Raw genomic sequence first — 14,241 nt, 5'->3', positions numbered from 1 at the left:
GATTCTAATAGGCAGGACAGACACTTATGTTAACTACTCATTGCAAAGACCATTCAACAAGCAGTTTCTAAAATTACATGTTTAGCAAGGGTACAAATCACTCACTTTTAGTCATAAGGAAACTCTCATGATAGAATAGCTTGTTATATAGTGGTATGTTTTTTAATACATGCTTCACTGATCATATACACACATATTTATTTCACTGGGCCTGATTTCTCACTGGAAATTCCATCTGGTTCTAAAATCAGAAACTTCCTTAGACTCGTTCTTCTTTGATAGAAAAGAAATACTGCAGTAATATCTTCTGGTGACCTGACAGTGGGCTGGCTTTAAGTGTACCCAGAAGAGAAAAAGGACACAGCCCAGAACACTAGCCATGCAATAATGCACTGCTTGTTTTTCTATTTTTCCTCAGAATCACAGTTAATTCTTCTTGATGTGATAATACAGAAATGAACATATATGTAATACAGAAATGAACCTCTGGCAGGCATAAACTTACCTTACATATTTAATATAATTAAACTGTACTTCTGGTATCTAGTAGTAAGATCTTAAGTAATTCATCCCATACAGTAATATTTGACCTTCCAATCTTATAGAATAATTATGGTAATAAAGGGAAGTAGCATTTACAAGTGTCAACTTCTAGGTTATGTGTCACATGCTTTATGTATATTTTCACATTTAATATTCTAAAGCAACTCTGAGATACATATGATCATTTCCACTTTACATATAGGAACACTGAGGATCAGAAATTTGAAGTAACACAGTAATAAATAGCAGAACCAGGAATCAAATCTATGTCAAAGTGACTATACTAATGATGAAATGAAATAATAAAGCGAACAGGTAAATATGAAAGTAAAACGTCCCAGTAATTCCAATTCAAGTAATTAATCAATAACTTAAATCACACTAACTCTCCCACTGATCACAACTGTAAATGGTGAAAAAATACTAAATCCAATAAGCAAAACACAATTATTTGAAGACATACTAGAGAGTGACCAAATATAGGCAGAAATAGAAAGAGTGAGGATTTGACCCTTTAAAGAAGATAACATCACTGGGCAACATATAATTCTACATTTATATGGCTCTCCTGAGGTACAATGGTATATGAGCAAGTAGAACTTAAGCAGAAAGCCACAGTCTTACTTGGTTGAAGTATCACAGGCCAGAATTCAGGGTTGAGAGAATGGCTGAAAATCAAGGGTTGGGGAGGGGGGGGCCCAGAAAGGAAGAAAATACAGAGGAGGAGTTACAATATTTGTATATCGATTCCGACCTAGGCTGGCACCTAAACTGTACATGCATGGGGAAGACTCCAAAAAACCCAGTGGAAAGTAACAGCTGGAAAGCAAAAATAAGGATTTCTTCTACTGCCCATTATATGAGACAAAGAGTTTCGAGTTTGAATCCCATCAAATAAAAGCAGATTAGTAACACCTCAGGCTTTCCACAGAAATCCATGAAGGACCACGTTTTAGGAGTAAATGTTATATCCCTATACTAAGGAAGTCACCCAAGGATTAAGAACAAAACCAAAATAGATCCACTCTCTAACAAAACATCAAACCAAGCCTTCACTAGATAAATGGGAGCAGCTACTGATTTAACTGTTAGAAAAAAGGTCAATACTCTTCAGAAGAAGATAACAGAATCTAGAGTCTCTACAGTGTGTCATCTATATCTAATATACAATAAAAAATTTCTTAGAAATGTAAAGAAACAGAAAAATATAAACCAAAGTTCACAGAAAAAGCAGCCAATAGAACAGACTCTGAGATGATTCATACATGTACCTTATGGCAGCTATTACCAAGAACATAAAGAAAAAGACCATCATAATAAATGCCCAAATAGCATTTTAGCAGAGAAATAAAATCAATAAAAAAGAACCAAGTATACCTAAAAATGGATAAAATTTTATATATATTTTACCATAACAAATATTTTTCAAAAGCATCACATGCAAATTATGAAACTAAAAAGTATAGTATCAAAATGAAAAATTCACTGGATAGGCTTAACAGCACATTGGATATGGCAGAGAAACCAGCCAGTGAACTTGAAGAAACAGAGAAATTTCTAAAGAATAGTTAGTTCTATATAAGTTTTATCACATGAAATATCTGTGACAATTGCCTGAATAGTATATGGGACATGACCAAAAAGAAGATATATACTAAAAATGTAGTAATGATTAGAAAGAGTCTTCACTAGAATGAGCTTTACTAGAATAAGCAGTTGAATTAATGTTAACAATTCATAATGAGGTTGGGTGCAGTGGCTCATGCCTATAATCCCAGCACTTTGGGTGGCTGAAACAGGAGGATTGCTTGAATCCAGGCATTCGAGACCAGCCTGGGCAACATGGCAAGATCCCATTTCTTTTTTTTTTTTTTTTAATCATACTTTGAGTTCTAGGGTACATGTACACAACGTGCAGGTTTGTTACATATGTATACATGTGCCATGTTGGTGTGCTGCACCCATTAACTCATCATTTACATTAGGTATATCTCCTAATGCTATCCCTGCCCCCTCCCCCTGCCTCACGACAGGCCCCAGTGTGTGGTATTTCCCACCCTGTGTCCAAGTGTTCTCATTGTTCAATTCCTACCTGTGAGTGAGAACATGCGGTGTTTGGTTTTCTGTCCTTGCGATAGTTTGCTCAGAATAATGGTTTCCAGCTTCATCTATGTCCCTATAAAGGACATGAACTCATCCTTTTTTATGGCTGCATAGGATTCCATGGTGTATTATGTGCCACATTTTCTTAATCCAGTCTATCATTGATGGACATTTGGGTTGGTTCCAAGTCTTTGCTATTGTGAATAGTGCTGCAATAAACATACGTGTGCATGTGTCTTTAGAGCAGCATGATTTATAATCCTTTGGGTATATACCCAGTCATGGGATGGCTGGGCAAGACCCCGTTTCTACGAAAAATCCAAAAATTAGCTGGGCATGGTGGCGTGCAGCTGTAGTCCTAGTTACTCAGAAGGCTGATGTGGGAGGATCAGGAGGTTAAGGCTGCACTGAGCCACATTCATGCCACTGCACTCCAGCCTGGGCTACAATGCAAGACCCTATCTCAATATATGTGTGTGTGTGTGTGTGTGTGTGTGTGTGTGTGTGTGTGTGTGTGTAAGTAAATAAAATAAATTTGTTCATTTTGAAATGTCAATAATTTTTCTTAATTTCTTACCCATAATATAACCCATAAACGTTATCCATAAATGTTACTCATAAATGCCAACAATTTTTCTTAATTTCTTACCCATAATAATAAAAGGTGGCCCTCGTGTAAATAAATATGGAAAAGGAAATCTTACCTAAGTTCATTTACGAAGTATAACTATAAGTATGATTATAAATATGAATGCTATACCATCTCTAAAGTCGTAGGGCATTTCATTTGTTGACGCATGTCATATGTATCCTGTGATCTTGAATCTGTAAACCTATTGTTTGAACTCTGACATCAAGTAAACAAAGCAAGCAAAATGATAGCTGTTGCTTTGAATTTTAACAAATAAAGCTAGAGAGTAGATAGGAAAATGAATGACCAAGGAACTGTCGATGTCCAAGAAATGGTGGTGTCAGATGTCAGATATTACTAGGCAAAACATGTAGATCTAGTCATAGATCATGTCTTATCACAAGTGAAATAACATCTTTTCAGAGGCTGAACAGAAGAAATTTGTTTTCAAAATTCATTTTTCTTTTCTAATTCTATTCTCAGTTATATATATATACACACACACATACATATACACACACATATATATACACATACACACACATATGTGTATATATATTATATATAGTATATATATAATATATATTATTATATATAATATATGTTATAATATATACTATATATAATATATATTATATATATGATAGAGTTATGGGTTGAATTATGTTTCTCCAAAGACATGTTCAAGTCCTAACCTCTAGTACCTATGAATGTGAACTTATTTGGAAATACAGCCTTTATAGATGTAATTAAGATGAGGTCATACTAAATTAGGGTAGGCCCTAATCCAATCCTTATAAGAAGAGCAGAAGAGAAACAGACACACAGGGAGAATGCCACGTGATGATGAACGCAAAGACTGAAGTAATATGTCTACAAGCCATGGAATGCCAAAAATTGCTGGCAACACCACAGCCAAGCAAAAGGAACAAATTCTCCCCACCAGGCTTCAAAAAGCAAGGCTCTGCCAACAACTTAGTTTTGGACTTCTAGCCTCCAAAACTGTGATAGAATAAACTTTTGTTATTTTAAGCTACACAATTTATGGTAATTTGTTACAGTAGACCTAGAAAACTAATATTAATAGAACAAAATTATCTGTTTCTTTTTATTTTTCTAGTGGAAATATTGAATCAATTTTTCAGACCAAATAAACATCTGATCGATGTATACATAAAAGAGATTTAATCCCAAGAAGATTCCTCAAATCACTCTGTCCTATAAATGGAATATTTCTCCAAATAATAGTGGTTGACTTCAGTTAAAATTTTAGAACAGTCCATGCATACCCTACATTTTTAAACAAAATTTGGAATGTACATAGTTTCTATGAGACTCAGATTAATAACCATTGGTATAATGTTTTCTAATGTGGTTTCTGGATAAATCACATTTTCATATTTTTAAACATGAACTCTAAACTGCTTATTTGGACACTTCAATGTGAACAAAATTTAGCAGCAGTAAAACAGATACAATGATGTAAAACATAAATAGAATGAGCAAATTCATTGTTCTTTTTTAAGAATTGAGCTTGCTATGAAGAAACCTGTTTTCAATTATTTTGCAGAGTGGGATAACTATGTCATCTGTTTATTGAATTACATGTTAGGCAGTGCTAAGAACCCAAGCTTATTACTTATATTATCTATTCCACTTAATCCTCACAATTATATTATTATTAGCACTCAAATTTTAAAGACATACAAATTGGGGGTGAAAAAAATCAACAATTTGCCCATGGTCACACAGCTGGTAGAATGCACGGTTGTGGTTAATAAATCAGCCTTAGTCAGTTCTGTGAATTTGAGTTCTTATATGTAGGCATACCTCATTTTATTGTGCTTTGCCTTATTGTACTTTGCAAATTGAAGTTTTGTGACAACTCTGCACTGAGCAAGTCCATCGGTGCCGTTTTCACACACAGCATGTGCTCACTTCATGACTCTGAGTCACATTTTGATAACTGTCACAATATTTCAAACTTTTTCATTATAATATCTGCTATGGTGATCTGTAATCAGTGATCTTTGATGTTTCTACTGTAATTGTTTTGGGGTGCCATGAACTGCCCGAACATAAGAGAGCAAACTTAACTGATAAATGTTGTGTGTTCTGAATACTCCACTGCCTGGCTGTTTCCCCATCTCTCTCCCTCTCCTTGGGCCTCTCAGTCCCCCAAAATACAATATTGAAATTAGGCTAAGTAATAACCTATAATTGCCTCTACGTGTTCACAAGAAAGGAAGAGTCACACGTCTCTCAGTTCAAATCAAAGGCTAGAAATAACGAAACACAGTAAGGAAGACATGTCAAAAGCCAAGACAAGCTGAAAGCTTGCGCCCAACAGTTAGCCGAATTGTGAATGCAAAGGAAGAGCTCTCGAAGCAAATTAAAAGTGCTACTCTGGTGAATACACGAATGATAAGAAAGAAAAACAGCCTTGCTGCTGATACAGACAAACTTTTAGTGGCCTGGATAGAAGATCAAACTGACTACAACATTTATTTAAGCCAAAGCTGAATCCAGAGAAAGGCCCTAACTCTCTTCAGTTCTATGAAGGCTGAGAGAGGTGAGGAAGCTGCAGAAGAAAAGTTTGACACTAGCAGAGCAAGATGATTCATGAGGTTTAAGGAAAGAAGTTGTCTACACAACATAGAAGTGCAAAGTGAAGCAGCAAGTAGTGATGGAGAAGCTGCAGCAAGTGATCTAGAAGCTCTAGCTAAAATCATTGATGAAGGTGACTATGCTAAACAACAGATTTTCAGTGTAGATACAACAGCCTTCAATTGGAAGAAGATGCCACCTGGGATTTTCATAACTAGAGGAAAAGTTAATGTCCCACTTCAAAGCTTCAAAGGAACCACAGATTCTCTTTTTAGAGACTAATGCAGTTGGTGACTTTAGGTTCAAGCCAATGCCCATTTACCATTCAAATAATTACAAGGCCCTTAAGAATTATGCTAAATCTACTCTGTCCGTGTTCTACAAATGAAACAACAAAGCCTAGAGGACAGCATATCTGTTTGCAGCATGATTTGCTGACTATTTTATGTTTGCTGTTGAGACCTACTGCCCAGAAAAAAAATACTCCTTTGGAAAAATTATACTCACTTATAGTATACCTAGTCATCCAAGAGCTGTGATGAAGATATACAAGGAGATTCATGCTGTTCTCATGCTTGTCAACATAACATTCCTTCTGCAGTCCATGGATCAACTCTTCTAACTTGAAAAGTCCATCGACTTTCAAGTCTACTTAAGAAATGTATTTTGTAAGGCTGTATCTGCCTTATAAACAGTATCTGCCTTACAAATACAGATAGTGAATCCTCTGACTGATCTGGGCAAAGTAAATTGAAAACCAATTTACTTTGTCAAGTCAAGTCAATTGATGTGGCAATATTCCTTGCTGTCTTATTTCAATATATCGCCACAGCCATCCCAATCTTCAGCCATAATAAAGGGTCTTGCCTGGATGTTAGCAACCATCAACATCCAGGTAAGACCTTTCACTATCAAAAGGAGGCCAGTATGGTGGCTTATACCTGTAATCCCAGCACTTTGGGAGGCCGAGGCAGGCAGATCGCTTGAGCCCAGGAGTTCAAGACCAGCCTGGGCAACATGGCAAAACCCTGTCTCTACAAAAAATATAAAAATTAGCCTGGTGTGATAGTGCATGCCTGTATTCCCAGCTACTCGGGAGGCCGAGGTGGGAGAATCACTTGAGTCCAGGAAGTCAAGGCAGCAGTGAGCCATGATTGCGCTACTGGACTCCAGCCTGGAAGAGAGAGTAAGAGCCTGTCCCCGCCACCCCCCAAAACATCCCCCTTTTTTAGAAAACTATTTTAAAATTAAGGCATGTGCATTGTTTTTAAAGACATAATACAATTACACACTGAATAGATTACAGTATAATGCAAAGATAACTTGTATATGTACTGGGAAAAAAATGTATGGCTTGCTTTATTGTGGTAGTCTGGAACCAAACCTGCAATATCTCTGAGGTATGCCTGTAGCATTCTTATAAATCATACCTGCTATGTTCAACTGCCTTTCTAACCTCTAAAAGTTTTTACCAGTATAACTTTCCCTAAAAATGTGGAAAATAAATGAAATATCACTTTGGATTAGAATTATAAATATCTGTGGCTTATTAATTACATGGTCACAAATAGAATGAAATTAATAAAAAACAAAGGGCTTGATTCTTAATAAGTTAAAGCTATATACCATCGATACAGTCTGATGGTTAAAGAATAACTGAAGCTCAAAATAACATTTTTGTGGATGAGTTAGAAAAGGAAATGTAAGAAAAAGAAATTTGATAGTATAGTCAGTCTTCCGTATTCACAAGTTTTACATCTAAAATTCAAGCAAGCTTGGATCAAATACATTCAGAAAAAAGACAATAAAAATAACATGACAGCAATAAAAAATGATCAGAATAAAAAATATAACAGGTATTTGCCTAGAATTTAGGTTGTATTAGGTAGTATAAGTAATATAGAGATGATTTAAAGTATAAGGAGCATATGTGTGAGTTATATGCAAAAACTGCACCATTTCATATAAGGGACTTGAACATTCCTGGATTTTGGTATTCATAGGGGGTTCTGAAGTCAATCCCTTGCAGATATCGAGGGAGAAACGTAGACTACTTATGAGGAAGCATGGTTTATGGGAATATTTCTACTAATTAAACAATGATCAATTTTTAGTAGTTTTTAAAAATACTTAAGTGGATTATACCAAACTAAGAAAACACTTAAATAATATTTAAAATACAATTCCAGGAAAATAAGTTTTAAAAACAGTTAATAAAACTGCATAAAGGGTTATAAGAAAGAATTTTCTGCTTCTGAGAGCTGTTATACTAAATTGGCTTGCTGAAGGAAGCAGTGGAATCTATTTCTTTGAAGATCCTTAGAAATAAAAGGCATACATTATCAGCAGTTCAGAAAGGTTTAGGTGTGTCTCTGCCAGAAAACAGCCAGCGTATATAACCACTTCATGGTTTCATAAACTCTGTTGACTGCATAATAATACTATTGTCATAATTGTGAGGCAAGAGCAACACAGCTGCTTTTTCTTTGGTGATCAGGATTTGCTGTCCAAAAAGTTGCAGAATAAATTGAATGTAATTAGATGAAATTTTCCCCAACAGAAAAGCAAGAATTAATTTTGACTCTAGTTACTGAAAGAAAACTCAGAATCTCTACACTGGGCTTTTTAAACATTTATCATCTTCTTTATTTATAGAAAGCATTCCTCTTATGTGAAACTTAAAAAGCAGACACGTTTTTATGGATGACCTTAGGCTGATGAGTTGAATTAACACTAAATAAAAAATTCTAAGCATATATATATATATATATAGTTTCTTTGTATGAAATCCTTTGAAAGATTACATTTCAGTGAATTCTACTTAAAATTTTAAAAGTATATATTTTTATTTTGCTTTATTTTCTCTACTTAAGTCTCTATTTTTCATGAATGTAGAAAAAAAGCCAGATTCCTTATACACTTAAAAATATATATGGTCAATTTCTTTTCAGGCAAGCTTTTCTTTTAAAGGTAATGTAATTAATTTGAAATTTGAAGGTGGCATTGTGGTGCACAATCCTTGCCCAAATGCTCTTTTGGGAGCAATAAGAGGCTGTCATGGAATTAACTAAAAGTTCAATGAAATATTTTGATGCAGAATTTTCACAAAATGTAAAGCTGTGAGAGTTGTAAAGGGATGGCTTCCCAAGATTTTGGAGCACTTTGGATTACTTGTTAAAGAAAAGGGAGGAAAATGCTGGGATACCTTTAACTATATAAAATTCATAAATAGTATGACTAACTCTAAAGTAAACAGAAAATAATTCTAATTTCCAATTTTATTTAGTATTTACAGTTATATACGTGTCCAAGAGAGATATGAAAAAGCCCTGTTTTCAAATACAGGTACTTAATTTCGGTTATTTAAATCCTTGTTCTGTATTTAGGGATTTAAGATAGGCTTATTCTATCTGTTACTCTAGAGGTAAGGGCAAATGCATTTTAATGTAATTTCTGACATGCAATAGTGTTAAAAGAGGGAAAAGAGAAAATAAAGAAAAAGCTATGCATACATAAATTCCTACAGTAAATAATACTTTTCATTTTAAATTAAAACCCAATATAATTCTACTTGTGTCTACATGATTAATAACAGAAAACTCATAGTAGAAATATTTCATTGCTTGCCTCCAAAAAATTGTTGACATCCTCTGTTGCCATCTGCCATGGTGGTCATTCCTCTGTGTTTGACGGAAGTAAAGAAGTATTAAGGTTCTATGGACTGATGAAGGAAAATAGTCTGTGCTCTTCTTGATTTCTGGTATTTATTTCCTTGGTCCTGTTAAAAAGGATACCAGGGTGAATTTACCAATTTTGAACACATCCAGTTATTCTGTATTCTTTTACCTTCATATTTAAGGAAGTTTTGAGATTTTTATGCAGTCTCATTTAAAATCATAGAATTTTAGACTCTAACAGAAAGGGCTTGTTAAATTTAAGACTGAAGATTCAAAAAGACCTATATCAATCAGGTAATTCAATCCACTTTACAGTACAGAAAACCAAAATCAAAAGAGGTTAAATAAACAATGTTACAGTCAGTGGCAGATCGGAGATGAGAAAACAGTTCTTTTTACTCCAAGTTTGGGGGCTCTTTCCTCTAGCTGGGGCTCTTTCCCTTTTTGAGAAAAGAGAAGGAGACTGGTAAGAGCACTATAATGACCAAGCTGATTTCTTAGCTCTAATACTTAGGGAAAAATCTAGAACAAAAACCAAAAAGCATGATGGCATAATATTTAGATTATCAATTCATAGGACACCATTTGCTCAACAGATACCTAAAAGATATTATTTTGTTAAAATATAATTAGGACATTATTTTATTAAAAAGTATCTATACAGTGTTGGCAACATAGTGAGACTATGTCTTTACCAAAAAAAAAAAAAGAAAAAAAAAGTCAGATATGGTATTGCATGCATATAGTCCTAGCTACTCAGGAGCCTCAACCAGGAGGATCACTTGAGCCCAGGAGGTCGAGGCTGCAATGCACTACAATCATGCCATTGCACTCCAATTAGGTAACAGCGAGACGCTTTCTTGAAAAAAAAAAGTATCTATATGATCACACTTCATTAAATGTCTGAGTTTCATCCACTGTCATGATCACTTATCTTTTCCAATCCTCACCACTGCAACCATCTACTACTCTACTATCCACAAAACAAAAGAGTGATTTTTAAAAATTATCTATAGAGCAACAGAATGACATTTTTAAAAAGAAAACTGAATTTAAGACTCCCTTGTTCAAAATCCCCTAAAGACTTTCCATAACATCTAAGGCAAGGACTTGGATCCTGGTTACCTTTCTGAAAGCCTATCTGATCACTTTTCCTCTTGTTTCGTATTCTACAGCCTTAGCGGCCTTCATGTTCTTCTTCAAACGTGCTAAGCACACTCTTGATTTAAGTCTTTGACCTTTGTCTTCTCTCAGATTGGAATGTCTCTTTTTTTTTTTTTTTTTTTAATCAATAGAGATATTTTATTATTATTATTTTTTTTGGAGATAGAGTCTTTTTTTTTTTTTTTTTCTTTTTTTTTTTTATTATACTTTAGGGTTTTAGGGTACATGTGCACAATGTGCAGGTTTGTTACATATGTATCCACGTGCCATGTTGATTTCCTGCACCCATTAACTCGTCATTTAGCATTAGGTGTATCTCCTAATGCTGTCCCTCCCCCCTCCCCCCACCCCACAACAGTCCCGGGAGCGTGATGTTCCCCTTCCTGTGTCCATGAGTTCTCATTGTTCAATTCCCACCTATGAGTGAGAACATGCGGTGTTTGGTTTTTTGTCCTTGCGATAGTTTACTGAGAATGATGGTTTCCAGTTTCATCCATGTCCCTACAAAGGACACGAACTCATCATTTTTTATGGCTGCATAGTATTCCATGGTGTATATGTGCCACATTTTCTTAATCCAGTCTATCGTTGTTGGACATTTGGGTTGGTTCCAACTCTTTGCTATTGTGAATAGTGCCGCAATAAACATACGTGTGCATGTGTCTTTATAGCAGCATGATTTATAGTCCATGAACAGACACTTCTCAAAAGAAGACATTTATGCAGCCAAAAAACACATGAAGAAATGCTCATCATCACTGGCCATCAGAGAAATGCAAATCAAAACCACAGTGAGATACCATCTCACACCAGTTAGAATGGCCATCATTAAAAAATCAGGAAACAACAGGTGCTGGAGAGGATGTGGAGAAATAGGAACACTTTTACACTGTTGGTGGGACTGTAAACTAGTTCAACCATTGTGGAAGTCAGTGTGGCGATTCCTCAGGGATCTAGAACTAGAAATACCATTTGACCCAGCCATCCCATTACTGGAATGTCTCTTTAGATAACCACATGTCTGTTCCCACTGACTAAAACACTCTTTTTCCTTGAAAGCTCCTGGATTGTTTCTGGATCTTCTCAAATATCACTTCCCAGAGAGGATTCTCTCACCTGTCTAGCTAAAAAACCTCCGCCTCCAACTTTTACCCTCTTCACCATTGGCCTTCATTCTCTATATCTATACCTGCTTCATTTCCATTCACAGTATTTATAATTCCTAGATATTATGTAGCCCCACAATCCCGGTGAAGCCAGATGTCATCTGGAATTAAGTATTTTTGGTATTTTTAAGGTAATATAGTACATATACTATAATTATGCAACATTTCCTACCCTTCTCCCCTCCCATCCAAGAGGTCTGGGAAAGCACCCTGAAGTCAAATATGTTAATAATCTTGCAGTAAAACATATATTCATTCTAAGTGAGACTTTTTAAAGACTATAACTTAGCGCAGAGCAAGATGGCAGAATAGAAATCTCCACTGATTGTCCCCCCAAGCAAGGACACCAATTCAAGAACTATCTACACAGAAAAAGCACCTTCATCAGACTCAAAAATCAGGTGAGCACTCACAGTACCTGGCTTTAACTTCATATCACTAATGAGGCACTGAACAGGTAGGAAAAACAGTCTTAAATAGCTGATGCCACCTCTCCCGCAGCAGCAGAGTCATGGTGTGGAGAGTGTTTGGTGTGCTGGAGACAGGGAGATTGTAGCATTTATGAGGCACTGAGCTCAGTGCTGCCCTATTATAACAGAAAACAAAACTAGACCAAACGCAGCTGATGTCTACCCAAAAAAGGAGCATTTTAACCAGGCCTGTTTAGCCAGAAAGGAATCGCCAGTCCCAGTGGTCCAAAATTGAGTTCCTGCAAGCCTCATTAGTGCAGGCTAAAGTGTTCTGGGGCCCAAAATAAACTGGAAAGGCAGGCTAGGCCATAAGGACTGCAACTCCAAGGCAAGTCCTAGTGTTGAACTTGGGCCAGAGACAGTGGACTGGGGGAGGGGGGCATGTGACTTACTGAGACACCAGCCGGCGGGGGAAGGGAGTGCTGGCATCACCTCCTCCTAACCACAGGCTATACAGCTGCTGGCTCCAAAAAAGACCCATTCACTCCACTTAAAGAGAGAAGAGGGAAGAATAAAGAGGACTCTGTCTGGGATCTTGGATACCAGCTCTGCCACATCAGGGTAGGGCACCAGTTAGAGCTATGAAGCCCCCTTTCCAGATCCTGCTAGTGAATGACATTTCTAGACACACCTTGGGCCAGAAGGCAACCTGCTGCCTTGAAGGGAATAACCCAGTCCTGGCAGCATTCATCACCTTCTAACTGAAGAGACCTTGGGCCCTGAACAACCAGCAGTAATACCCAGGTACTACGATGAGGGCCTTGGGTGAGACTCTGAGACTTGTTGGCTTCAGGTGAGACTAAGCACATTCCTAGTTGTGGTGGGTACAGGGTGAGACTCCTTCTACTTGAGAAAATCAAAGGGAAAAGCAAAGGGAACTTTGTCTTGTACCTTAGTTACCAGCTCAGCCACATGGGTTAGAGCACCAAGCAAGTTCTTGGGGTCCCAGGTTCCAGGACTTGGCTATTGAACAGAATTTCTGGACCTGCTCTAGGTCAGAGGAGAGACTGCTGCCCTGAAGGGTGAGTATCAGGCCAGGCAGCATGCAACACAAGCTGACTGAAGAGCCCTTGGGCCTTAAGGGGAATCAATGGTACAGCACTCCCCGTGGAGATGTGGTAGCGGTAGCCACAGGGTGAGGCTCCTCTACCTTTGAAAAGGGGAGGGAAGAGTGGGGAGGACTACATCTTTTGAGTTCAGTGCCAGCTCAGCCACAGTACAATAGAACACCAGGTAGACTTCTAAGATTTTTTTACTCTAGTCCCTGGCTCCTGGATGGCACCTCTGGACATGCCCAGGGCCTGGGGGAACCTGCCACTCTGAAGTAAAGGATACAGGCCTGGCTGGCTTTGTCACCTGCTGATTGTCATGCCCTAAAGCCTTGAGTGAACACAGGCTGAAGCCCGGGAGTGGTTACAGTAAGCCTCAGGTGAGACCCAGTGCTGTGCTGGCTTTAGGTCTGGCCCAGTACAGTTCTAGTGGTGATGGCCACAGAGGTGGTTATGTCACAATATCCCCAGCTCCAGATGGCTTAGAACAGAGAGAGAGACAGAGACAGAGACAGAGACGGGGGTGGGGTGGGACAGACAGACTCCATTCATTTGGAGAACGTGAGGAAAGAGAACAAGAGTCTATGCCTGGTAATCCGGAGAATTCTTCTGGATGTTGTCCAGGACCATCAAGGCAGTACCTTTATGAGTCTGTAAGAACTACAGCATTAACAGGCTTGTGGTGCCCCTAAAGCAGATACAGCTTAGATCACAACACATAGATCACAACAATCAAGTCCCTTTGAATATCTGGAAAGCCTTCCCAAGAAGGACAGCTACAAGTAAGTCCAGAAAGTGAAGACTACAATAAATACCTAACCCTTAAATGCC

The 14,241-nt window shown here is 37.3% G+C and overlaps 1 protein-coding gene across 4 annotated transcripts in view; it reads right to left on the bottom strand.

The window, feature by feature from the left end:
• MBD5 (methyl-CpG binding domain protein 5) overlaps positions 1-14,241 on the bottom strand; it is a 476,246-nt gene that overhangs the window by 257,912 nt on the left and 204,093 nt on the right. For all 4 annotated transcript variants that reach the window (XM_055260944.2, XM_055260943.2, XM_055260945.2 and 1 more), the window contains one exon: positions 9,512-9,662. The gene's annotated coding sequence lies outside the window, so the exon portion shown is untranslated. The remainder of the gene's footprint in view (positions 1-9,511; positions 9,663-14,241) is intronic.

Source organism: Symphalangus syndactylus, chromosome 22 (assembly GCF_028878055.3).
Source record: "Symphalangus syndactylus isolate Jambi chromosome 22, NHGRI_mSymSyn1-v2.1_pri, whole genome shotgun sequence".
NCBI lineage: Eukaryota > Metazoa > Chordata > Mammalia > Primates > Hylobatidae > Symphalangus > Symphalangus syndactylus.
The sequence above is the reverse complement of the archived record's forward strand: the minus strand, read 5'-3'. Positions and strand labels throughout refer to the sequence as shown.